Below are 26,523 nucleotides of genomic sequence, written 5' to 3' on the forward strand. Positions count from 1 at the left end.
TGCCTCAGATCACAGCATCTGCAAATACACAGCAAAAAAAGGGAAAAAATTCTACCTTTGAGCATTGCAAGCTTATGATGATGCACAGCATCATGTTGATGCACCGCAAAATAAAAATACAGCTCAAATGAGTTTTCCCAGCTAATTTCGAGATCTCTTCTATCTAGGCCTTAGATATCAGATCATAGTTGTATATAGTGACATGGACATGAGATCATCACAGTCTTAAAATTACATTATAAAGTGATATTAAACATTTTCAAGAAAAAATATGTCTCAAAGTTAGCTGTCAATATTAATACTGAGCAATTCTTGTTGGTATTAGGACATACTTTGTGTGCCATCATAAGCCATAATTCTTAGCCTTGTCCTCTTCATTGTAATTCATGTATTTGACTTACTGCTCTGTAACAGTAACACTGTTCTAGATTTAAGACAATCACACACTTTAAAGACTGAATAAAAATTCAAATGAGTCTTGCATTAAACCAACAAGTATTGGTCTGCGAATGCAGAAGTAAACTAGCAGCTTTGACAAACTAGCAGTGTATGTAAGGAGTAACCCCTGTGGTGATCCCTTGGATGCATTTCAATGCAGCGTTGACAGCTCTGCACAAGTGTAATGATAGAATCTGATTTATTTTAGAGGTTAAATCTCTTGTAGAAACTAACTGAATACCCCTCTAAACCAGTATTTATTTATTGGGGGAGAAATTATTGTTCATAACACTTTAAAACATGTTGTACAATCTCATTAGTCAGTGTATTCTTTTGAATGCCAACTTCTCCCTACAATTGAACTGAATGCTCATTATTTAGCTTATGAGTTAGAAGTTTCCTAACTAGCTCAGGATTACATTTTGTGGATGCTGAAAATCCTGTAGATTAAAATCCATGCAAACTTCACTGATTCCGTTGAATGTCGGATCATGCTTGTGTGCTGCAAATACCAAGAAGAATCTGGTGTTATGGCTTTCTGTAATGAGGTGTTGATCAGCTTATTCCTTTCTTGGTAACTAGACAGCCTCTGTGCCATTACACTGAAGAGAATGTTTCTTTTTTACATTAAAAAGACAGATAGGCCTTAACTGTTCTATATCAACAAAACCTTACTTCTTAGGAATGGCCTTCGCCAAGACCTAGGATTAAGCTGCTTTCTCCATGCTACCCCAATAACCCTCCACTAAAAAACAGGCAAGACATCCAGAAAATTTTTGTATATGCTGCCCTAGCTCTTTCCCTTGTCCATCTGTTTTTCCTGAGACTTTCTGCTTTCCTTAAAGTTGCTAACCTGGATTTAAAAGTAATTCTGCTGCACATTAATGCCCTCTTTCAAACTATCTAGCCCTCCTCAACTGCCTTCTGAGTTGCCTTTGCACAGACCTATCAATCTCTTGCTGCTTCCTTGATTTCACTATCTGTAAAGCTAACTTTTTCCTACTTTCCCAAACCACAAACCCTTTCATGCCATGTTCATTAATCAAATCTTCTTCCAACTGTCCCTTTCCAGTGCACCTATCAGATCTAAATTCCCAGTTGCCCATACTGTATGCCTTTCTCATTAGCATAAGGCTAATTTACTTGCAGTCTCTGTCCATCACTCCTCGCTTTCCTTGGCTGCTGACTCTCGCCATTCCCCCTGGCCCTGCTGTTCAGTGCTATGTTTTGCTTCCTCCTCAATGGCAGGAATGCTGCTATCTTGTGAACTTTGGTTTCTAACCTGTCGCTGGACTTCACCTAACTGGTCTGATTGAGTTCTTCAGAGGTACTGATCAATGCAGGGTTCCTGGCCACTTCCCTCTTCACCTGTCTCCAGTCACCTTCTTCTAGCCACAAGGGTATATCTGCAGTTGTCTTTTCTCTATCTCTGATACTGTGGCTTCCACTGAAGTGCCCTGCTCATTGTAAATTCCGTTCCAAGGTCAATAGCTGGGTGTTCTGTCATCTTTCACCCCTGCTCTTGTTGACTCTTGGGGTATGCTTTTTTTCTTACTTGTAGTTTTAAATTGTGCAGACTAAAACACTTTGCTGCCACCATCATGGATTGTCAGGTCATGTTGACCCAGGCTGATGCTGGCTATGACAGTTAACACTATACAGTGAAATGTTTCAGAGGTTGGGCTAGCATTCCTATGGAATCCTAGTATTCATATTAAACACTACAAAGGGAACTTCAAAAACTGAGTTTGGAGAAGGTAAGAAAAGGCTAGAATGGAACATCTGCAGGGAAGTTCAACTTAGTAAGTAGTGAGTGGTTTTGACATAAAAGTAAACAGAAACAGTAAGTTCACAGTGGATTGTAAATGTGTGTGTGCCATGAGAAGGAAAAGAAACACACCACATGAAGACACTAGGGGAAAATGACTTCAGATTATAAAAGGATAAGGCATCTGTAGTGAAAGTAGTATTACACAATCTATGTATTCTCATTTACTATAGTTTGCTTAAGTCATAGTTTTTGCCCATAAAGCTCCTGCTTTTGCTGCAGAACAGTTTACTGTTAACTTTTTTCCTTTCAAGTAGGCTGATTTTGTTCCTTGAGTGGCTGAGCCATAAGATAGCAATAGCCTATTGGTCATTTTATGTGTCCATCTATATGTTCATTCATCTAACAGTTTAGTCTAGAGCAAGATACACATAACAGACAGGACTGTCATATAAGATCAGATAATTATTCATGGTCACCAACAGATGATTCCCTAAGTTTAAGTGAGCTCACATGACCTTTCCTCCAGTGTCACTGCCAAGTCAAAATTTACCCTTAACCAAAACTATAGTCTGGAGACTGAAGTTTCCATTAACATACTTTACTGACATTGTAGGCTGCTGCTTTATAATTGCCCATGTTTCAAGACTACAGCCCTAACTTGTAGGCTGCAGTGTGTGAGTTTATGGCCTCTCGGATGGTTCTGGTAATCCATGATGTCTGGTTGCGGAATTATTTAACTGTAGTTTTGTGTACAGTTTCTTCTGTCCTTTGTACAAAGTGAATCCACCACAGACTTAGTGAATCCACTGATGTCATCAGTGATGTTGATGGTGTCCTGGAACATGCTCAAGACTGCATTGTGTAGTGCACACTTTGGTGTGGCTTCTGTTTGGTTTGACTATTTATTAATGTCTCGCGCCAGTGGGGGCATTTGTTGTAGTTTTTTTTCTTCCTGAGTGCGGGTTGCAATTCAGCTCTGTAGTTGTTTGTGTGTGGCATATAGCAGTGATCCTGAGTGTTTACTCCTCATGCTTGCCTTGGAGGCTCCTCCACTGTAGATACGAATACTCAGATGGATGCAGATATGGTCTTATTTGGTCATGTGGTTGGGATTGTAGCTGGTGCCCATATTCTCCTTTTTTTCTCAGTGTTTACTCTGATATTTACAACTGAATACCTTGACCAGCCAGGTAGCAGACTCAGGAGAAGAGTGGTGAGTTGATTCCCCCAGGTGAGTTACTCATAGTCATATTTTTTCATATATTCATATATATATTTCATATATTTTTTTATATACTTTATTAATCCCCAAGGGGAAATTATGTATAATTATTATTATATGTCATGACAGTTGTATGTTAATCATCAAAAGTACATGTAATAACATGTAGGACTGGTCCACTTATGTTGTTAATGCATTACACATTTGTAACCCAGTCTGTTCAATTTCATTCTCGGAACCCATCGGCTGTATTTGGCGTCTGACTTCCGGCAGACGGCGATACAGCCTCTGGGGGCAGACCCCCGATTTTTTGGCATTCCGGTTTGATTTGGGCGGAGGAGGTGAATTTCCGTTTCCGACTTCCGTTTATATATAACTAAATATGCTGAACCATTGCGATTATGTTTGCCAATTATGTTCCGCCTCGTTAGTTCACCGCATGGACCGTTTAACCTGGCAACAACTGCAGCCAGCTCAAACGTGATTGGTCAATATCACGCGGACTACAAACAGCCTACAACTGGAAACCAGGGCTCTTCTGCTCTTCTTCCGGAGGCAAGCTCTCCGGGGTTTGCCTACAGACTCTACATTCACTGAATGTAGAGTCTGTATATAGAGACTAGGTCAATTTAAACTGTAAATACTTGAAAACAAAACAGTCATTTTGATTTCTTCTTTTTTTTGTCTCAACACATTGAACCAATATTTTCCTCCCCTAGAATACTAACAATAACCTTACACGCCAAATAATTGGTTACACAGAACCATCTGCAAAGCGTTGGTTCAAAAAATACTTGTCAAGTGATTGGATGAAGTTTAGCTTATGTTTTAGGGAGAGATTTTCGGATGTAGTCCACAAAGGATTGGACGTCTGCTTCCTGCACTTCCTCCCTTTGAGGTACTGTATTTTACAGGTGCTGGAGACAGTGCATCTGCACTGATGAGCTGCTTGCTGGGTATGTGTATTTTGTTAAAGGAGAACATTAGTAGTCACAGTCAGAATCTCAGGATTCAAGGGGGAAGCTCATCCCATGCCTTTGTACTCAACAGGGGCAGCAGAGGGTTGTGTGAACGTCATGCCAAGTAAAAATATATGCAGACACTCACATGAAGAGGTCATTGCTCATGCTTTCTTCTCAACTGGTCATAATATATTTGTGCACTACATGGACTTCTGGAGATGAACACATTTGAACATAACTCTTCTGATGTCAGCAACACAGGTCGACTCTGGCATCTTCAGGGTTGCCTTTACCGTACTTGGATCAGGGTTGCCTCCCTCAGTGGTAATGCAGTGACAGAAACATAATTTAACTCAGAGAATGCTGTGACACCAGGTGTCCTGTTCAACCTGGCCTTTGTCCTGCACCACAATATCATCAGCATCACAAAGAACTTTGCCGCCTGAGACCAAAAACAGTGTGGTCCACAGCAGTTACTGTAGAATGTGTCCATTAGTCCGTAGTCCATTTTCAGGTTGCCAACAGAAACACTGCTTTGAATTGCTGCACTGATAAAACAGCTTGATTATTTCATGATGTTTTGGCATGTTTTGTAGTGACATTAATGATAACTCACAGCATTGTGCTGGTTGAAGGACCTTAAACAGCAGCTACAATGTTATAACAATATCAATATCCTGGAGGCCATATGCTGTGAGCTTCTTTATGAATTTCCTGTCTAATGATGTGGGTTTTGTAAATTTGGTCCTGTAATGATAGAGTGCACTTAATTTAAAGGTTACTGCCACGAGCTAATGCAAAGATTTTATACTGTGGGGTCAGGACCCCAGTTGCTTTTACACTGTGCTATGTCATTTTTACCTGTTGGAAGGCTGTGGAATAGTGCATGGAGAAAAAAAAAACAAAACTGTTCAGCAGCATGACAAGTGCAGCTTCCACGGTCAGTGAAGCAGCCTTAGTCAATTATAATGGGTATGGGCATGCTGCAGTAGACATGTCACACAGCTTCCATGTCTTGTGTATTTTGGCTGTAACAGGACTCCAAACCCCCACACCTTTCAGCTGATACACAAACTCACTGAGGAATAATTCCACTTGTTTTAAAGTTAAAGTCCCACTGATTGTCACACACCTGAGTGTGTGAAATTTGTTCTCCGCATTTGACCCATCCCCTGAGGGAGCAGTGAGCAGCAGCGGTGCTGTGCCCCGGAATCATGTGGTGATGTTTTGTGAATGTAGCCTCCAAACCTATGTCACCACCACTGTTAACACATTATTAATGAGAAAAAAACAATTCAATGTAATCCTTGCGTAATAAATAATTATTGGTTAGACATCCATCCATCCATCCAGCCATCCATCCATTTTTGTTTGTTTATTTGGGCCTGGGTCAACCTCTGATGGGAGGTGCCTCAGAGGCATCCTGATCAAACGCTTTAAACACCTAAACTGGCCCCTTTTGATGCGATGGAGCAGTGGCTCTACTCTGAACCTCGCATGACTGAGCCCCTCACCCAATCCCAGGGGTGTCAAACATATGGCCCAGGGGCCAGAACAGGCCTGGCCAAAGGGTCCAATCAGGCCCACTGAATGACTTTGCACACCTAAAAGTTATGCACTTCTGTAGGCTAAGAGGTTATGTGTGTGTGTGTTTATATAGGTCTGTCAAAATTAACGCGTTAATAACGCATTAATGACGCAAATTCATTTAAACAGCGATAATTTTTTTAACGCGTGCACGTTATTTGACCTTCAGCCCACACCGTAGTTTGGGAAAGCGATGCAGCAGTGACTTCTACATGGCGGCAGGCAGAAATCAGCGAATTTTGAACGGAACGTTCATATTCAAACCCTAGCCAGATGGTTCAGTCGACAGGACCAAACTTATCTGCAGTTACTGTCGATGTGAACTTAGTTAACACTGCAGTACTTCGAGTCTAAAATACCATTTGATGGCAAATCACACCGCTGATGCAGAGAGCCCTCCTCCCCATCGCCAAAGGCAGACCACACTAGACAGTTTGCAACCAAGACGTATGGACAATTCTACCAGTGGCAAACTTTCTACAGCGTTAGCTAAACGGGTGGCTACAGCGTGCAGGCCGATTGACATCGTCAAGGACCAGGGTCTGCTTGAAGTAATTTGCATCACATCCAGTGACAGTACATATGTGTTGCCAAGAGCCACGACTATAAGCAAGATACACAAATTGTAGGAAGATAAGAAAGCTAAAATGGAGGAGGCGTTGGGGCAGACAGACACAGTGGTACTCACCGGAGACTACTGGACCTCCCTCAGTAGTCATAATTACCTGAGGGTCACAGCACACTATTTTGACCCACAGTGGGAACTTCAGTCACATGCTTTGACTGTTATGAAGACAGAGGAAAGGCACCACCGATGCACACAATATGAATGCAGTGGCTAGGCAGCTCCCGTTCAAACATATGCCCTGCATCGCACACAGTGTCCACTGAGCCATCACAGTGTCTCTGCACAACAGCCCGTTTGACAGTGCATTGGCTAAATGCAGAAAGGTAGTGGGCCATTTCAAACATAGCCATCAAACGCAGCGGAGCTCGAACAGCAGCAAATAGCACATCGTCAGAAGAAAGAGTCACTCACACAGGAAGTGCCAACGAGATGGAACAGTACCCTGGACATGATCAAGCGTGTTCACAGAAATCAAGAACCACTGAGAGATGCGTTGGCCTTACATGGAACCAACAGCACCATGCCAACAACAGCTGAGCTGGATAAGCTGAGAGAGAGAGAGAGAGAGAGAGAGAGAGAGAGAGAGGGAGAGAGAGAGGGAGAGAGAGAACTCACTCATGGGGTGAGTGAATGTACCTAGTTCCTAACTGAAGTGCTTTTCTCTTATTGCAGGTACATAACTGAACTTCTGGGAGGAGAGAAGTTTGTTTCTTGCTCAGTGGTGCTGCCAGCATTATGTCATCTATTGTGAGTGATGGAGGTCTCTGAGGATGATCCAGCTTACATCATTAAGTTCAAGGAAACCTTCACAACAGACATGGAGCAACGCAAGGAAAAGACCAACAAGTTTTCTGCATCTTTTCGGGTCAGGATAGGCCTAATTTTCACAATATTACACAGATGAAATCTGCGTAATAATCCTAATGAGGGAAGCGACTAATCAAATGAATAACTCCGTAAACCAATTATTAATTTGTCAGCACGCTTATCAATAATGAATCAATCTCAATATGAATTCTCTATACAGTGATCTTAGTTCCTGCTCAAAAGAAATATCCACAGACAACGACTTGGCAATAAATGAAGATTTATTTAGGCTAAATGTGTAACAAATGAGTAACTGAATGAGGATGATATGAAATAACACAAAATCAACAATATGTATAAATGGATTAAATCAGGAAGTAACAAGTTATGTAATTTGGTGATAGTGAGAGAGTATGTGGCTATAGATAAATTGGGAATGCAGGGATGCGCAAAACCATTTACCTAAGGAAACATAAATTGAGATCAAGATAATTAAATCTTGACATCACTCTTATCACTGCACAGCGGCTGCATCAGATGAGGGAAATTCTTTGCCTACTTTCTTAGCAGCATTGGATCATTCTCCTGATTCTCCTGAGGACCCCCGGACTGTTGCCTTGCAACTCCCGGACGTCCCAGCAGAATGAAACCGGCTAGAAGTTTGCAGTGGAGGAGCGGTTGAGCCTGACTGTGACGTCCTTCGGGTGGCCTTCAAACGTTGGTTCTCTTAAAGGGATAGTGCACCCAAAATGAAAATTCAGCCATTATCTACTCACCCTCATGCTGAGGAATGCTCTGGTGAAGTTGAAGAGTCCTCACATCCCTTGCGGAGATCGGCGAGGGGAGCAGGTAGCACACCTAATGGCTGACGGTGCCCCAGACTAACGTCCAAGAACACAAAATTGAATCCACAAAATATCTCCAACATGCTCATCCATAGTGATCCAAGTGTGCTGCAGCCCCGACATAAAAAGTTGTTTCGAAAAACGTCATATGAACTCTGTTTTTAGCCTCACTGTAGCCTGTAGCTCTGACTGCTTCTCTGTGCTCCGCATTCACGTGTGCGCGCCTGCGCAAGACCAGCGAAAGCATGAGCTTTGCTTACCCGTGTTTACATCATGTGACACGTGCACCGCAGGGAGAGACAACAGTAACCACAGAGCTAAAAGATAATTTGCACTACGGTCTTTTAGCAAAGGACAGCCCAACATGTCTGAAGACTTTGAAACTGAAGAAGAACAGCATTTCTTTGTTGAGCCGTATTTGTTTGAGCCCGAGTATATGGTTGAAAACAATCTCGTTGGCCGTTCGATATTATAATCAAAGTTATTAACAATGCATAGAAAAAAATGTTGCAATCGACTGGCTTCATTGCTTCAGGTATAATGTCACTGAAGGCACTGGAAACAAAAGAAAAACTGAATAAGTAAAACTTTTTTTTTTTTTTCAAGATATGTTTTTGGGCATTCTTGCCTTTAATGTATAGGACAGCCAAGTGTGAAAGGGGGAGAGAGAGAGGTGGATGACATGCAGCAAAGGGCCACAGGCTGGACTTGAACCCGGGCCGCTGCAGCAACAGCCTTGTATATGGGGCGCCTGCTCTACCACTAAGCCACCGATGCCCCAAACAAGTAAAACTTAAAAGTTTAAAATAACTTTGATCGTAAGCAAGAAAGAGTTACGTGGGAACCGAGTTTAAGAGCGTAACATAACTCGTAGCGTAACTCTTTTCAAAAAAGAGAAAAGAAAGAAGAAAGTAAGTAAAAAAAAAAAGAAAGAGTAAGAGAAGTGACAGAAAAGAGTAAAAGAGACAAAAAAAGGAAAAAAAGAGTAGATGCGCCGAGCTCACTTGTTTTATCCCACCCTTGAGGGGGTGTGTCTGAAGCAGGGCGGGCCTCTTAGTCTCAACATTATTTGGAGGAAATTTAATGAACTTTTAATGAAACTTTAATTTGTGAGATTATATACTTTAGCATTTTACGCTGTAGTGTAAAAGTCAAAATTAATCATCAGATATTAGACCATATAAGTTGGATAAGATACAAATAGTTATATAACCATGTTAGTGTGTAGACTTTTGCAAAAAACTAATCCTGTATTCATGTGTAATATGCAATGCAACGGTGTGAACTCTTAGTGACATCTTAGTTGTGAACTCTTATTGACACACATAACCTATCACGCACTGTGTAATGATATAATGCACTAACCTACGCTCACATGATGTTGTGAACTTATAGTGACACTCATACAAGTTACCACGTGCTGTGTGAAGAAGATAGCACACTCACTTGATTGTACTGCTTAATGCACTTAAGAGTTTATATAAAGGTCACACACACATTCAAATGATTGTGTCACGAGGAACTGTAGCATGTGAGTCACCAGGGATCACATGTTTTTCTAAAAATAAGAGCACGAGGGACTGTAGCATGTGAGTCCCCACAGATCACATGGGTTTTTAAAAAATAGAGCGAGAGCGACTCTGGAAATACTGGTGGCAGATTCCAGCTTGAGCAGGAATAAAGGCAAAAGTCTGCTACCAGTAAAAACGGATCGAAATGGGAAGGACTACAGAAATGGGTGGAGATCTCCTCGACCTCCACCAGCATATAAGCCAGAGCGCTGAAAGCAGGTTTTCAGTCGTCCTCCGGAGGCTGACTCGTGAGTTTGTCTGTGTTGTTGCCTACGAACACAATAAACTCGATTGCACCAGATTCTGCCTATCTCCAGTGTTTTCCTAAGTACCTGCCAGCCGAACCTAAGATACTGAATTGACAACAAAAGACATTTTAGAAGAAACAAGGAGGACGGGGTCGGGAGCCGTCAGGCCCAATTCCAGGCACCGATTTCAGTCACCTCAACGCGCGATAGACACATACTCTTCCCATTATGGTCAAAATCGGCTCTTAACATCAAATTGAATTTAGTATGACTATTATATCGCATCATCATCACCTTGTGTTTGTAATCTACAATATGTACAATGTACCAATGTATCACAGTTTCTCCACATTATTTATGTGAAATCAAAGTTTCATAGTAAAACACATTCTGGTTCCTGGACCAGTATTTGTTCTATGCAGGGATGTTGTCTCCTGAGTATAAATCAGTATGTCTTGTGTCTTTTTACCAATTAGGTTTTGGGATAATTGACCAGGTTCCAGTTCATCCTACATGTTTGATACATCATCCAGACCTGGAGCCTGACTGTTTGAATCCGTACACACCCACAACATTTACAGGTATGATGATGGACCCTTAGGGCATAGAACTGAAGAAGAGTATGTTTTTATGACTTGTTATGAGATACAACTGTGTAAACTCAATTATGAACACTAAGGTTTCACTGTACAAAAAAACAAAGAAATGACAAATAAGTCTTTTTTCATAAGAACTTAATTTTTAGCAAATGTGAAAAACAAAAACTACAAAAAACTTACTAAATAATATACAACTGATAGATATATAAATATAAACACAGCAGCGTTTTATCTGCAACACTAATAGTGTCCAATTCTTTCCATTCAGGCGTCCATCCTGTCCTGTGTTGTACTACGGATATGCCAGGAGTTCCCTGATCCGATTGGTCACTGCGTTGGCCTCCAGCTGCCCCTTGGCTGAATTGAGAGACGTGTAAGGCAACCATTTCCTCCTTTAAGTCTTTTATCCTGGGATGCCAGGTCCTTTGGGATGGGGATTTTGGGGAAAATGAGTCTCATCAGGTCATCTACAGTCTGTAAAATATTGCATTTAAATATTGAGTTTCTTGTGTTTTTAAATTAATAGCTTCCCTTTCTTGTATATATTTCAAGTGTTGCCACAGCTATTTTTTTTTTATCTGATGTTATTATGTTGGTAATGAAAATAAAAATAAAATTATTTAGAAATTACTGCATATAGGGTCTTTTTTACAGCCTTTGCTGAGGGTAAAACTGAACTAAAAGAATAAATTTTTGCGCAGATTTCTTTGTAACACAGTCGCCAGGGTTACATGTTGCGTCATGAGGGTCGACTAGCTCTGTTTAAGTTTCTCCCTTGTTCTCCTCCAACTCAACATGAGGTCTCGTACTTGGTGTGAAACCTATGCCCTTTATAGGTGTTGATGACAGCTAAAAGTCCAAATGAAACAGCAACAAAGCACTCCGGCGCCTCCATCTTCTCAGGAAGATGAGAAATTTTAATGTTAGTAAAAAGATTTTAATGATGGTCTACCGGTCACTCATTTAATCCATTCTCACCTTCAATATCTCATCTTGGTACAACTTTCTCACTAACAAACAGAAAATAAAACTCACTTGCATCAAGCCAGCAAAATAATTGGCTCACCACAAACTCGACTGTTCCATCTGTATGAGCACTCTGTTATCAGGAAGGCCACCCTGATTACAGAGGAACCCTCTCATCCCCTCCATCATTCATTCAGTCTCCTCCCATCAGTCTGGCTGGCCAGAAAAACAATCGATGAAAAATCATTCATTCCAAATGCAATAACAGCCCTCAACAGTAGAGGAATTTCAGTGTCCCAGTAATGGTTTGCGAATGCTGCTGGTCCTTTTCTTTTATGTATCGATGTGTGTTGTTTATTTTCCATCCCGTGCATTTTTTAAGTTCTTAGGTCCTTTTATAATGCCTGTAATGTCTTGCATGTGTAAATGTTATGTTGAGCCCTGTCAAAGAGGAATTTCTGGTACCATTTGGTTCAGACACAGTATTCTATTCTATTCTAAAAAATAAAATATGTGTATGTATGTGTGTCTATATAAATATACATACATATATATATATATATATATATATATATATATATTGTTTATTTTTTTCCTGCTCTAACATCATAACAACAGCCCGTTTTACACTGACAGATTTTAGCAAATGTTGGGCTGTTTTGCCGGCAAGCCGTGAGCGTTTAGACACACAGAACCGGATTGGTGAGTTGATCCGAGGTGCCCAGTCTTCCGCCTCATAGGGTAGACATACCCTTTTAGGTTTAAAAAGAATGAGGTGATCTTCCGCCACAGGATGGACTGTTGATGACTTGTGGGAGGAGCTGTTGATGACGCCACACGTGAGACCCACTGGCGGTGGATAAACAGGAAACAGCTGATAGCAGGAATTAGAGAACAGCTAGTAGCAAGAGGGAAACACAAACCTGACAGACACTGTAAAGATGAGCAACTGGAGACACAAAGAATTGCGCGCCTTCCTTGCCCTCACAAAGGAAGAGTCCATTAACCGTCAGATGACAGGGACAGTGAGGAACGGGTCGACTTACGAGAGAATCGCCGAAGGACTGACTAACCGCGGCTTCTCTCCCATGTCACTGGTTACGTCACACGCTGAGCTACACATTTTGTTACTTGCTCACGCCACCCATTGCCCCGAAAAAGGTGCATTCTGTATAAACAAAAGTAGGTAGGCGGCATTTTGCCACAATCCCCGATTTTATTTTTATACAGCCAATGCTGAAAGAAGACTGATTGGGCTTTCCTGCAACTTTGCACAACTCCTATCTAAAAAGGGCTAAATTTTGGTACGTTTTTTTGTTCCAGATGTCAAGGTGGAACCTTGATCTTAAGAGGGGGGTGTGACGCCCCTCCTACTGTTTTTGAGAATGTCCCAGCCAGCCTCATCAGGCAGTTGGCTGACATTGGAGGGTTGTTGCCGTGATTAGGCTCACCTGGGCTTCCAGGCTAGAAAAGCTCCTCTGCCTCCTCTGTTCACTTGGTCTCTCTCTTCCTTCATCCACTGGGCATCATTGCTTTTGGTTTGCACCTTCAACACCTCTACAGCACACCTGACACACACCCATGCATGGCTTTCATAACTGACTTTGCTGAACTACACACTCCATTTGTTATTTAAGTTAATTTATATAATAAGGTCTGCCTGTGTTAAGTAAATCTTTTGTGTGGACTCCCTATTTGTCACATTCACTGAGCCAGTTTGTGACAAGGAGTATTACCCAAAGCATCTGGTGTAAGGTGGAGGCTGTGTAAGGTAGAACTGCACAGTTCAGCTGTTCACACTATTTACCTATTTACCTTTACAGGCCAGCAAAACATGCTGGTACTGACTACTTATTGGGGTGTGGCACTCCAATCTCATACCGCTCATACTTGCGAGCATGGCCTTTCTCAGCTCTTAATTTAAAACATTTTTCTCATATGTTTCAAAAATAATTTTTCATTCAGTTCTCCTCATCTCATTTGATAGTCCACCACCAACATATTTATTTCCTCTCATCAATGAAAATGAAACATACGTTTTGTTTGTTTTAATTATGAAGAAATATTTCTTGGAAATATCTCCTCTTCAGTTTTCGTTAATGAAATTAACATTGTCATGAAAGTTGTTCAACAAGTCAAGTTAGATTGCAGTTATCTGTATGAGTTGCGACTGGCTTCTTGTATGAAGCTACTATTTTGGGATGATGCACTAAGGACTTAGTTCATTGCTTGATAACAGATAACTGCAAGGGAAAATAGCCACAGGATCTTATAGGGACAGAGCCACAATGCTTAATCGTGTCCACTAGATGAGTTTCAAATGTATTGTATTAATTAATTTAATTAATTAATTAATGTATAAGTATTAATTAATTACTAGTGGATCTACCTTGTGCCCAGTCCATCAAAATGCAATGTACTTACCTTTGTGAAGCTTTAACATGGAATAAGAGACGCATAACTCTGCACATTTTAGTTATTAACTGCAGTATCTATATTAAACCGCTTCATTGCCTTAAAAGATTGTTGTTGTAATGGTACCTTTTGTATTTGAGCTTCACACAGTTGGAATTCCCCAAGAGAAAAATCCTGCAGCAAAACAAGGCATCATGCCTGGCTTGCCTCATAGCGAAGGGTACTGTACTTAAACCATTTAGAGCTAATTATCAGCAAAACCTTTCCATTATCTACTGACCTGTGCCTACAAGGCTGCAATTATTTATTTATTTCAGCCCTCATAGTGAGCACATTGTAATCAGTTTAATTAGACCAAATAGACTTCTTCCATCTTCTCTCCAGGGCTTGGCACACAGGTCTGGACCCAGAAGGGCATTGGAGTAACCCACAGAAGTCTATTAGTCTTGCACTGTGATAAATGGTCTTTAAGATTATGTTGGATAAAGAGTAGACTAATGTTCCATGTATGCGGCAGCCGGGGCAGATTTTACTGAATGCTAATATATGCAGTGCTTGGCATTTGGCCATGCATACTTGATTTCTACTGTAACACAAAGGCTACATTTTATGCAAAGGAACCATTTGTCTGGTGAGAGGCTCCCTGAGAGAGAGGCAGATTTCATAGCGGGCAGGAAAAATAACTCATCACATTGGTTTTACACTCTAATCTCACCAGTTGAAGAAAGCCCTATGACACTAAGAAGGCAGTTTTTTTTTTGCCTCCTCTGTTCCTCATGATTAGGCCTGTGCTTCGATAAAGGAGACTTGCTGAAACAGAGAGGCCAAAGACTTTTCATCCATTAGTGTTGGCTCAAGTTCACATGAATGTTAAACAAAAGGACAGCAACAAAGGAGACGATAACAAGGGGGAGGATGAGATAAAAGAATGACAAGACCTGTATGATTGCTGCCATGAAAGTTCCTGTCCAAACCTGAAAATTGGACATTGTGTTGGGAGTGGGAGATTGTTTTTACAGAACCCAGCAATTTCAACATAAGTAACTGGGGAAAAATCCAGACCTGGTTCCCTGGACAAATGCATTCTAAAGTTCAGCAAGAGCTATTATGAAATTTTGCAAATTTTAACTGAAATTCCAGAATATTAAAGAAAATGTGGGAAAAAATGTGCGTTTCCATCCACTACTGTTATGTGAATATTAGTAGTTGGTTCATGGAGATAAGCAGCTGGTGGAGCCAATTCTCCAATCAGGTGCCTTTAAGCTATAGCAGTGACAGATGATTCAAGGAAATGACATTATTAAAAGAGTGCAAGTCAAACATCAAAAGATAAAAAAAAGTAAATATGACATTTCTGTGTTGTATGTATTTATTTGAGGAAGATAAGCCCTGAGCTTATTTTATAGGCCTCTGCTCAAAAATTGCATATCCATAATGAAATGAATATATCTCTGCAACCACAAGGTCTATTTGAATACTTTTGGTGTCATAGCAAAGGGAACACTTGTGAGATTTGTTAAGATGTGTAAATATCAGTATATGTGCTGTGTGCCATCTTCATTTACTCTTCACATGTAACACAAATGAAACATATTGAGGTTCGCCTAAAAAAAAAAAAAAAAAAAAAAACATTTTCAGGATGAGTATCCCTTTGGAATGATGCAGCTGCAGCTCTAAACCTCTATCAAATCATAGCACAATATGTGAACATTAACTCTGCAAAGGTTGTATGTTTCTATCCTAAACATCAAACTGTCCATTTCGTCTTTTTTCCCCATTTCCCACTCCAAACTGACCAATACACACCTACTACACGTGAAACAGATTTTCTCTTCTGTGCTTTGGAGGCCCATATCTCCGTGAGGAATTGATCAATTTGAGTGATCGACACCTCGTTTGATTCGTTAGAGCCAATAGAATGACGCTATACCCACCAAAACAAGATTGACAGCACTGTAAGCCAATCAGAGTCAGCAGAACACTGTTGTGGGGGAGATGTCGGCTGCTGTGAGTGGTCATCGTTATGCTTATCCCCGAAACCTGAAGGCCGTGATGTTCGCTCGGATTCATTTGACAGACGGACAACATGTCGGTCTACTGCAATGTAGCGTGATTTAACGGCAGAATGAGCTTTTCACGGCAAAAACAACAAAGGTAAGAGAAATATTACAACTATAGCTCATTGAAACAATTTCTGTTGTTGTTGTTCTTTGGCCTCTATCTCTCTGAAGCTTTGGTGTAGCGTGCTTTGGCACATATGTGTGGAAACAGCGGAGTCTCTGCTCTCATTGGAGATGAATGGCGTGTGTTTTGCATAACGTGTCGTCGAGTTAGAGCCCGAAATATACCGAGTGGGTTGGGATATCGGTGCTGTATGGAGTTGGATTTGTTGTTGTTTATTTAGTTGTTGTTTGAGCTGCATTTGGGGCATGTAAAAAGGGCTTTTACAGCCTTGTAGCCCAGGTTCTGCTGTTTAATTTGATGTGCAACATCACTAAATTCTTTGTGATCAGTGCATTGTTTCACACTGTGTTTGCAAAGTTGCTCTCAGAGTCCCGCAATTGAGGGACTTTCGGTTTCAACAGGTTTTAATGTCTCCTCATTGTTTCACACAGCTGATGTTTTTTTCTACCATGGAGTGAAAGCTTAAGTGGACTTGGTGCCAGGCTTTTTAATCAGATTCAGGCTTTTAATGGGACATCAGTGTGTTTTCTTGGCAGATTTGCTTGTGGTTCATGGAAAAAAAAAATTGACCAGTCCCCAAAACTATCACTATCGCAATTCGGCAAGGAAGCTTTGCGCCCTGGCACACCCAGTGTGAACAGCTCAATTGGTCAACATTGGCACCAAAAAGGAAATAGGCAGCACATCCAGTGTGAACCTGGCATCCAGTCAAGATTGCGGTTAAGTCATTAATTGGGAAAATAAACATTCTCAAAATGAATGTGCTTCCTAAGCTGTTGTAATTGTTTCAAAATTTACCATTGCCGCCACCAAGTAATTTATTTTCTTGTTTGAAGACACTTTTCATCAGGTTTTTATGGAATAACAGACATCCCAGGTTGCGTCTCTCACTGTTATACTTGCCCTACGTAGAGGGGGGCTTAAATGTCCAAACCCACTCTGGTATTACTGGGCTGCGCAGTTGAGAACGCTGATGTTCTATTACACAGAGGAAAATGCTGCGTTGTGGAGAGAGATGGAAGGTTGTGCACTGAATTTGCCTCTACCCATTTACATGTACTCGGCTAATATAAAAACCTCAAAAAGAACACAAAAAATCCTATGGTTAGACATGATTCGTGTGTGGCATCAAACTAGAAGATACCTTAAAGAAACCAACTCTCTCTCACTTTTTAGTCCAAGATGGGGAAATGAATTTTTCCCTCCAGGAAGAGGGGATGGAGGATTTAAAATCTGGGCTAACCGGGGGTTACAAAAAATAGGAGATATTTGCAGTCTGGATGGTAAACGTTTGATGTCCTTTGAAGAAATTGCTGCCAAACATAATGTAGTCTGTTACCAGTTCTTTAAATATTTACAACTGAGAAATTTCATTCGGACACAACAAAATCAATCACTATCTATCCCAATTTTGTCTACAACAGAAGAAATAATGGTGAAGGACTGCCATGGGAGGGGCTTAATTTCTAAAATATATAATCCTCTGGTAGACAAATTCTCAGAAACATTGGTAAAAAGGTTGGAGGCATGGAGAGAAGACTTACAGGAAAACATTAGCAAAAAGGAGTGTGAGAGAGCTTGTGCTAAGGCATAATCACAAACGGTTAACACACGCCTTAAACTTCTGCAGCATAACTGGTTAATGTGTACATTTCTGACTTCAGATAAGCGTAATAAATTCAACTGTGCCACACCGTGTGCTGCATTTGGGTCCAAACAGAACCTGTTACACATAAATAATATTCAGATACACTGGTTCAAAATTAGACCCAACTGACGCTTGATTCTGTTTTATTGATTGCTATTGATTTGTCTAGTGGAAGTGGGGTGTAGGGGATTCATAGCAAGATCAGCTGTCTCGCTCCTGGGGGAACTGGGAGTGCGGGGACAGAGTTTGAGGAAGACAGTGAAGGAAATGTCAGATGAAGCAGGTAGAGCAAGCCAATGGATCTGGAAGAGAAGAAATAATGTCAGTTGGGGGCCAGCAGGGGGAACTACTAAGCAGAGTACATAACTCCTTGAGATCAGGTGGAGAGATCCACCAATCAGTCCTCCCAGGAGGAAATCCAGGAAGAGGAAGGTTATTTACCTCACCTGTGTGTGTGCGCACGTGTCTGTGTGCGCATCGAGACGCAGCCCTCTCCTCTCCTCTTATATGCTTTAATCACAAGTGTGTGAATTGACCTGGATATGAAGTGTCTGTAGCGCCAAATAATATAACAGTAGTTTTTGAAGAGCTAAGACAAAACAAAAATTAAAAATCAGCAGTGGCGGTCATATTTCAGCAGTGGCGGTGTGCTGCTGCTAGTTGCATATAGGAGAAACACTGTATATGCCACATAGGCAAGTCATAGTTTCTGGTTTTAACTAGTTCAGTCACTCTGAGCTGAATGCAGGTTTACTTGTGAAGGCCCTGCAAGTCAGGGTGGCTTTGAATGAATGTAGGTAGCCCATTGCCCATCTCCAGAATGCTACCCTTAAACCCAGCAGAATGCAGGAAATCACATCTACCACATCCAAAATTTTCTGGGGGAGGACCCCCAGAACCCCACTATACCACCATTGTCTCTCTCTATGTTTGTTTGTATGTAAGGTATTAGGCCCTATCCATGTCCAGTAGGCACCCCAAAAATCCGTTAGGATGCGGGGGATCAGGACTGCATCCACCAAATCAGTGTATAGGCCTAAACGACAAAATTGTGGTCGGCCCCACTGAATCTCACTCCAAGGTTTTTTGAAAGGTTGGCAGCCCTGTTATCATCAGAACAGACATGTCCTGTGACTTTCAGCCTCCTTTCATATTTAATAGAGGGGGGACAATACCTGACACTAATATTCTCAGCTGTTAGGATGTGCCTGCTGTAAAGGGTAAATATAATCATAGAAGGCTGTAAATCACAGGACATGTCTGTTCTGATTATACAAGTCAGCAGAAAGCTCAAGCATGTGGGGGCATCCTTTCATATTTAATAGAGGGAGGGACCGTATCTAAAAGTACAGCTGTCAAGATGCCCCCCGCCAAAGGCCTTTGCCACCTTGGTCTCAAAAAACCCCAGGAAAAACCCTGGTATAGTAATGCTAATGTTATTTTCATCAGGTGAAATTGAATCAGCTGACAGTATTCACCGCTGCTGACATCACCACCAGTTGACTGGGACTGCTGCTGTTTTGTCTCCTGCTGCTTTGTCTTCTGAAGCTTCTGAAGCCTTTGTTTTCCTGCTTGTCTGACGGTGTATTGAAACGGCTTTTGATTGCTTGTTGTCTCTTGCATGCTGTCTGCTTGCCTGGCTGGCTGCTAAGCACTGCTTTGCTTGGCTGTCTGCTTAGCCTTGATTCCTTGCTTCCTCATCCAAAGAAGATGACTGTTGCCTGCATACACAACATTTGACTGAATTTAATTCCCCTTTTTAAATGTGTGAATGAGTGGAAGAGTTATATTTCGTTACTTTGGATTAATTTAAGGAGTTTATTCTTTTTGTTTTATTTTATTTCATTTGGGCATTTATTATTTTGTATAATTTGTATAGTTCAATTTGAAACCTGCCCATTATTTAGTATATTCTGTTCAATTAGTATATTCGGTTGATGTATTAATTTGCTTTGTTTTCTTCCCCATTAATTTGTTTTATCCTTTTCAGTTGCTGAAGGTCAGTAGTGGTGCTGGTGATCTGGGTGGCAGTATCTCCCTCCCTTTCCCCTCCCTGTGTGAATGATGTTAATTATTAAAAACATATATTAAAAACTTGTTTAAAATAAAGTATTGCATTGTACGTTTGAATCCACATCTCATGCCTCTTGAGTATAACAAACGTGTGAGTCTTAAGTGTTTTGGAAGCAAGATAATTCTCTGGGTGAAATTCCCAGGGTGGCATTGTCTGGCAACTTAAATATTACTTAATCGTATTACCCTAAAATCATTTAATGTACACTGTGTTGCTGTAGCTGCCACATACATAATATTTATATAATATATATTTATATAGTGGGGCAGCACGGTGGTGTGGTGGTTAGCACTGTCGCCTCACAGCAAGAGGGTCCCGGCTCGATCCCGGGTGTGGGAGCATGTTCTCCCCATGTCAGCGTGGGTTCTCTCCGGGCACTCCGGCTTCCTCCCACAGTCCAAAGACATGCAGATTGGGGACTAGGTTAACTGATAACTCTAAATTGTCCGTAGGTGTGAATGTGAGCGTGAACGGTTGTCTGTCTCTCTGTGTCAGCCTTGCGATAGTCTGGCGACCTGTCCAGGGTGTACCCTGCCTCTTGCCCGATGTCAGCTGGGATAGGCTCCAGCCCCCCCGCGACCCTCAAGAGGATGAAGCGGTTAGAAGATGAGTGAATGAATATTTATATAGTATTTTTACTGCTCTACTTACCGAGCTAACACTTAAAAACAAAAAAGTCAGGCAACAACACTAACAAACTACCCAATAAAGGCAGCGGTAGACCAACCTCAGAACCAATTGGCAATCAGTCTGACAAAGATTAGCCTCTGGGGATAACAGCCAAAATGTCGAGGATTCTGGTGTCGCCAGTGGATGTCCCAGCAAAGGCTCTCTCTCTTCAGTGCACCAGTCATTTTGGCTAATTGCCATAAACAGAAAATAAATAAATATCTGCATATGAATGCAGATTTTTTTTTTAAAGCCAATAAAAAACTATATTGCCATCAGATGATGGCCGATTGGCTAGCAGCATGGATGCCGGTGAAAAATGTTACGGTGGTTATTACTTGGTTATATATGTTAGTTATTCAATCTCTTTTTCAAATTTGATGACATTTGTTGGAGTAAATTGGCATGTAAACAAATGTGAAACACTTAATCTCTGTAAACAAATGTGAAACACTTAATCTCTATTTACATCCTTAGGTTAAGGCAACAAAAGTCCGTTGTTGGGGTTAGAAGGAAGAAGTATTTTTGGTGATATAAGTATTATTATAAATACTGTAAAACAATATGTTTTTTTTAACACTACTGGGACAAATGACAAATATTTAAATTTATAGATTGCATGTATGTTTTAAACTACATGTGGGGCTTGTCAAAATGTCCTTGCAGTATATGGCACAAAATTCATACGTCATTCCTATGGTTTAAGACAGCCCAAAAACATCAGTAAACATGACCAACTCTCTCTCAAATCCAAAAACTAGAGAGTTGAAACTCAAATTGTGACTTCATTAAGTACAAAGACTGGAGCTGCCCTATAGATAATGAATGGTGATTGATATTCTAGTTAACAGGACACTACAATAGAATAAAGATCATTTGGTTATACAATACAATACAAACATTCTGTGGGTCCACAGAATCAGGCTCCCAATCATTGTCTATGGAGCAGCTGCAGACTTAATACGAGAGGCGAGAGTAACTTGTGTTCACTAATATTGATTGAACTTCCTTAGGCCATGAAAAGAACTTAAATTTAAATTTAGGTCTTGTTCCCCTTAAATAATAAGTTGGTTGCATATACACATAAAACCTACAGCAGAAAAGGTGATTCTACATTCTGCACTTCTAATTTTATCGCTGTTAAATATTTCAAACAGCCAAAAAATTGCAACATGTCACAAATTCTACTTGTCAGCTCTGAGTGTTATAAAACAGCAACGTCTCACTCTCTTCTGGGAGTAATCCTTCTCCTTGCTAAAAGTTAATTCATAAATAATTCCCAAGTCCTTTTCAGAGGTAGCAGTATTTTTAATGAACAGGCGAAAAAAGGTTCTATGTTCCCTGCTTACACAAAAAGGTCCTATGTTTCCCGGGTTCTATGTTGCCCGCTCAACCAAGGTGTGAAAGCGGGGAACATAGAAGCTTTTTTGCAGGGTTAAGTGGGGAACATAGAACCCGGGAAACATAGGGATGACCCCGTTGAGGAGACGCCATGTCTGATGCTGCTTTCTTCATTGTGACCAAAAATTACCCTTGTTTGGACTGCCAAAGGACAAAGGAACAAAGAAAAAGTGGTTGTAATTATTTTTGATACAACTCCTCCACAATACAACCTGGACATTTTATTGTGTTCCCTCTATTTTCCTGAGGACTGCTTCACAAACTGGCAACAGTTTACTGCTGGATTTTCCCTTTGTTGGACATATCTGGAGATTTGGGATCACAACCTGTAAGTATGCTTCATGAGTTGTGAATTTGTTGTGTAAAAACAAACTAGGAAGCTGCTACCAAGTGTTGAGTGTGGAGTAGATGGCTGTAGGAGCTAACGTTAGACTGTACACCCAGTGCTTAGCTGTAGGCCTCGGCTAACTGGCTAACCAAAGCTATAGTTTTAAAATGCTTTTGCTAATTGGCGTACAGTAAGTTAAACTGCTGGCTGGGTGGTGTCAGTAAGATGAATTTAATGACTGAATTGTGGAGAATCTAACAGAGCTAAGATGTGCAGCATGTTCATATTGACAAAAGTTGACACATTTCTATGTGCGATGCCCGAGCTAAGCAGCTACTGCCGCTACCTTGAGCAATTAATTAGCCAACAGGCAACAGTCAGACCTGGGGTGGAAGTAAGAGCTGCATTTATTTGTCAAATTGTATTGTTTCCATTGGAGTTTCATTGTGAATCATCTTTTGGAGAGGACCTATTATTCCCTTTTCCTTGTGTTTTACACAGCTTTATAGCTGTAGGTCTCAGCGGGGTCTGCCCATTGGTCCGACCATATTAAACCCATTGTTCCGAAGTCCCATTGTTCCGATATCATCATGATGCCCTGTGGTTAAGGCACAAAAACCACTTGGTTAGGGTCAGGAAAAGATCATGGTGTGGGTTAAAATGAAAAAGAAAGTGGCAAACACATAAGCCGTGAGCCTGCTCCGCCTCAAGCCTTTCCCGGCTGACCCAGAGCCGGTCGCGGCGTACCATCAAGCCGGGAGCCGTTCAGCACCGTGGAGAGCTCCCCACACAACCCGGACCCCAGAGTTAATAACAGGAGGTTATGGTGTTTCATTCTCTCCTCTCTATGACACTTGTATCTCGACCAGTAGCCTACTTTTGTTGCGTTTGCTGATCCTCTATGATACACAAATACAGTATAGCCTAGTATAATCACATATTGGAACAACGGGACGTTGGACTAATGAGAGGTCGGAACAATGCTATGGCACTGGTCTCAGCTTACCGGCTAATCAAAGCTATTGCATTGAAATGCTTTTGCTACGCTGCGTCCAGTAAGTTACACTGCTAGTCTCAGTAAGAAATAAAAGGTGGAGAGCTAACATTGTGCAGCATGTCCATATTGACAAAAGTTGACACGTCTATCTGTGATGCCCAATCTGAGCAGCTAGCTAGCTCGAGCGATTAGCCGACAGGCAGCAATTAGACCTGCATTTATTTGTCAAAATGTGTGGCTGTACTCAGAGTTTGATCGTGAATCGGCTTTTATCATACGTTTTATGGAAAATGTACAATGTGTTTTTATTACTTGAAGCTCTGTTATATGGAGGATGTTCACTATATCGTTACTAAACATTGTAGTTAGTCTGAGTTATAGAGCTGAGGAGGTATTTGTGTGTGTGTCTGTCTCTACATGTGTTTGAATAGGTATGTTTGGTCTGCTGATTTTACAGGGATGTTTACATGTTGACTATGGATGGGTATGGTTGTGTCTTACACGCTGATTTAGAGAGCACACTAGTTCAGCTAATAGCAAATTGTTACTAATAAGCTGAAATGACAGCTGTCTGTATGTAGACTAACTTAGTTTGACACATCGTAAAATTGGGCAGATACTTTTAAACCTAGCTGCTGGCTGAGACAAACAGCCCCTCCTCTCTCTACCAGCACTAATGTTACCTGCACGCAGTGAATCACATCAGCAGAGAGGGAGCAGGACAGAGGATAGGCGGATAGGAGGACAGAGGACAGCAGCACTGACTTACAGTGACTGTAAACGTCAGTCAGTATTGTCATGTCAGAAATATTATAGTGACGTTGCTTCTATAAACTTTACTGTTCTCCGGAAATGACTTTTAGTTATATTCAAAATATTCAGTCATCCTGTTATGAATTTATGCTTTTTGAATTAATATATTTTCTAAAAAGCAATTATTTAGAAATAAAGAAGTGATGAGGAGTATCGATAAAATCTTAACGATACCCATCCCTAATGTTGACTGTTTTTGGTGCAATATCAGTTTAAGAAACATAATTTTCCTTTTTTCTTTTAAAGTACATCACAGCAGGGCCCTGGTGCCTAACACGTATCCACTACAGCCAGATTCCAGGATGTAGGATACCACACGGACCCTCCACAAACCGTCTCAGTGGGCCCACAGTCTGTGGCATCTCAAAAGATGGTAGTGATCAGCACACACGGATGAGGAGCAGCCCAAGAGGCAAAGGTACGTAACACAGAAATTATACTATGTTCATAGAACACAGTGCCATAGCAGGTGCATTAACATTAGCTAACGTTCGTGAGTGTGTAATGTGCAAGGTTGGCTTTGGCAAACTGCATATTTCTTCTAGGTGTCCATTTCAAGAGGCCAACTAGCCTACTAGGTATTGTAAGTCATTATAATTTAAACCTGCACTAAAAGAAAATATGTGCTTGCTTTTTTCCTGTGGATGCTTGCAATTAACGTTAGGTGGTGCTCCCAGTCCCAAGGACAATGAAGCTGAGGGACAGACTAACCCCAGTCGTGATGAGGAGGAGGATGAGAACAGAAATATGACAGGTGCAATGTGAAGGCATAGCCTACTATGCATTACATTTTAGCCAGAGGAAAACCTTTTATACCTCCTTAGTTCATGGCTAATAATGGCTAATACAAGAGCAGGGCTGGGCAGGGCAGGGCAGACAGTTATATTATGCATAAAATTAGATGCATTAAGATAGAGTCACATGCTCTTATTGTAAGTTAAATAACAAGCACATAGCCATTTGTGGCCAATTCATTATTGTATTTATTTTATAGTCTGAAATTAAACAAGAACTGCTAACATTTATTATTTATTATTTATTATTATAATCACTTATCGTTCTGTTTCTAATTGTTTGAAGATCATTTTGGCCAAAGGGAAATTATTGGTTTATTACATCACATTCTGTGCAATCTGATATGTTGCAATTTAAATATTAATGTGTAAGATTAATATATGTTCCTTTTTTTTTCTTCTTCTTTTTAAAATCTGTTTTAGGTACAGTCCAGCTGATATTTTCTTTTTGGGTGAATACACCAACACCATGGCTCCAGTTGCCAAAGTTATCAACATACTACAGGGAGAATCTATTCAGATGGGGTGGCTGCTGCCTACCATCACAACCATCATTGCCAAGCTTGAGAAAACAAGAGTGTCACTTAGATTCTGCTTGTTGATGCCCTGCTTGACGGTCTGAAGAAAAGGTTTGGGAAAATGATGTCTGACCCAGAGCTGGTTGCTTCAGCCATTCTTCACCCCAAATTCAAAACATCCTGGACCAGTGATGAGGATGTCCTCAAGCAAGGCAAGAAAAGAACTGTGACTGATCAATTTCTTATTGCTATGTTTTTGCTTGATGAATTTTGACAATCATATAAACTGTTATTCTTCTCATTTAGGCCTCTGTTACATCAAGAGACACCTCCCTGACCATGATGAGTCTCTGCGACAGTCTCCTCCTGACTCATCAAGTGCTTCTGATGAAGATGATTTCTTCTCCAGCATGAGGCATGGACACACACAAGACACAACAAAACAACTGGATGCCACCTGACATGTGCAGCTGAAGGTATGGACATGTTGACCTCTTTCCCTGCCATATCCAGTCTGTCAGTTGAGCTGAACACAGTCCTGCCTGCTTCTGCTGCCTGCGAAAGGCTGTTTAGTGCAGCTGGACCTATCTTCAGCCCAAGAAGAGGACGAATTGATTCTCACAACTTCAAAAATCAACTTCTGTTGAAGCTGAATAAGGACTTCTTTAAGTGAGTAGTTAAACTTGAGAGAATGTTCTTATCTGTTATTTCATCAGAGGCAAAGCTGATCCAGTAGACTTTGTTATAAACCCTATTCGTTTAAAAACAGTAATCTAATGTTGTGATACATATTTGAACTGGCAACATAAAAGCTAATTAGCAAACCAAAGAACACACTGAATGTTACATTATATGTTTAGGTAGAAGTTTCTGTTTCTGTTCTGAGGCTTCTTGCCTTTATTTGTTTATTTTTTAACAATAAACATTTCTGTAGCAGAATGACAATAAAGCTACTTTCCTGTATTTCCTGAGATTTTCTTTACTTAAGTAATTTTTTAAGCAAATACGTTAGTACTTTTACTTAAGTAATATTTTGAC

At 40.8% G+C, this 26,523-nt stretch overlaps 1 pseudogene; it reads left to right on the plus strand.

The window, feature by feature from the left end:
- Positions 1-7,362: 7,362 nt before the first annotated feature.
- On the plus strand, positions 7,363-26,158 carry LOC144464436 (uncharacterized; annotated as a pseudogene).
- Positions 26,159-26,523: the final 365 nt, after the last annotated feature.

Source organism: Epinephelus lanceolatus, chromosome 10 (assembly GCF_041903045.1).
Source record: "Epinephelus lanceolatus isolate andai-2023 chromosome 10, ASM4190304v1, whole genome shotgun sequence".
Classification (NCBI taxonomy): domain Eukaryota; kingdom Metazoa; phylum Chordata; class Actinopteri; order Perciformes; family Serranidae; genus Epinephelus; species Epinephelus lanceolatus.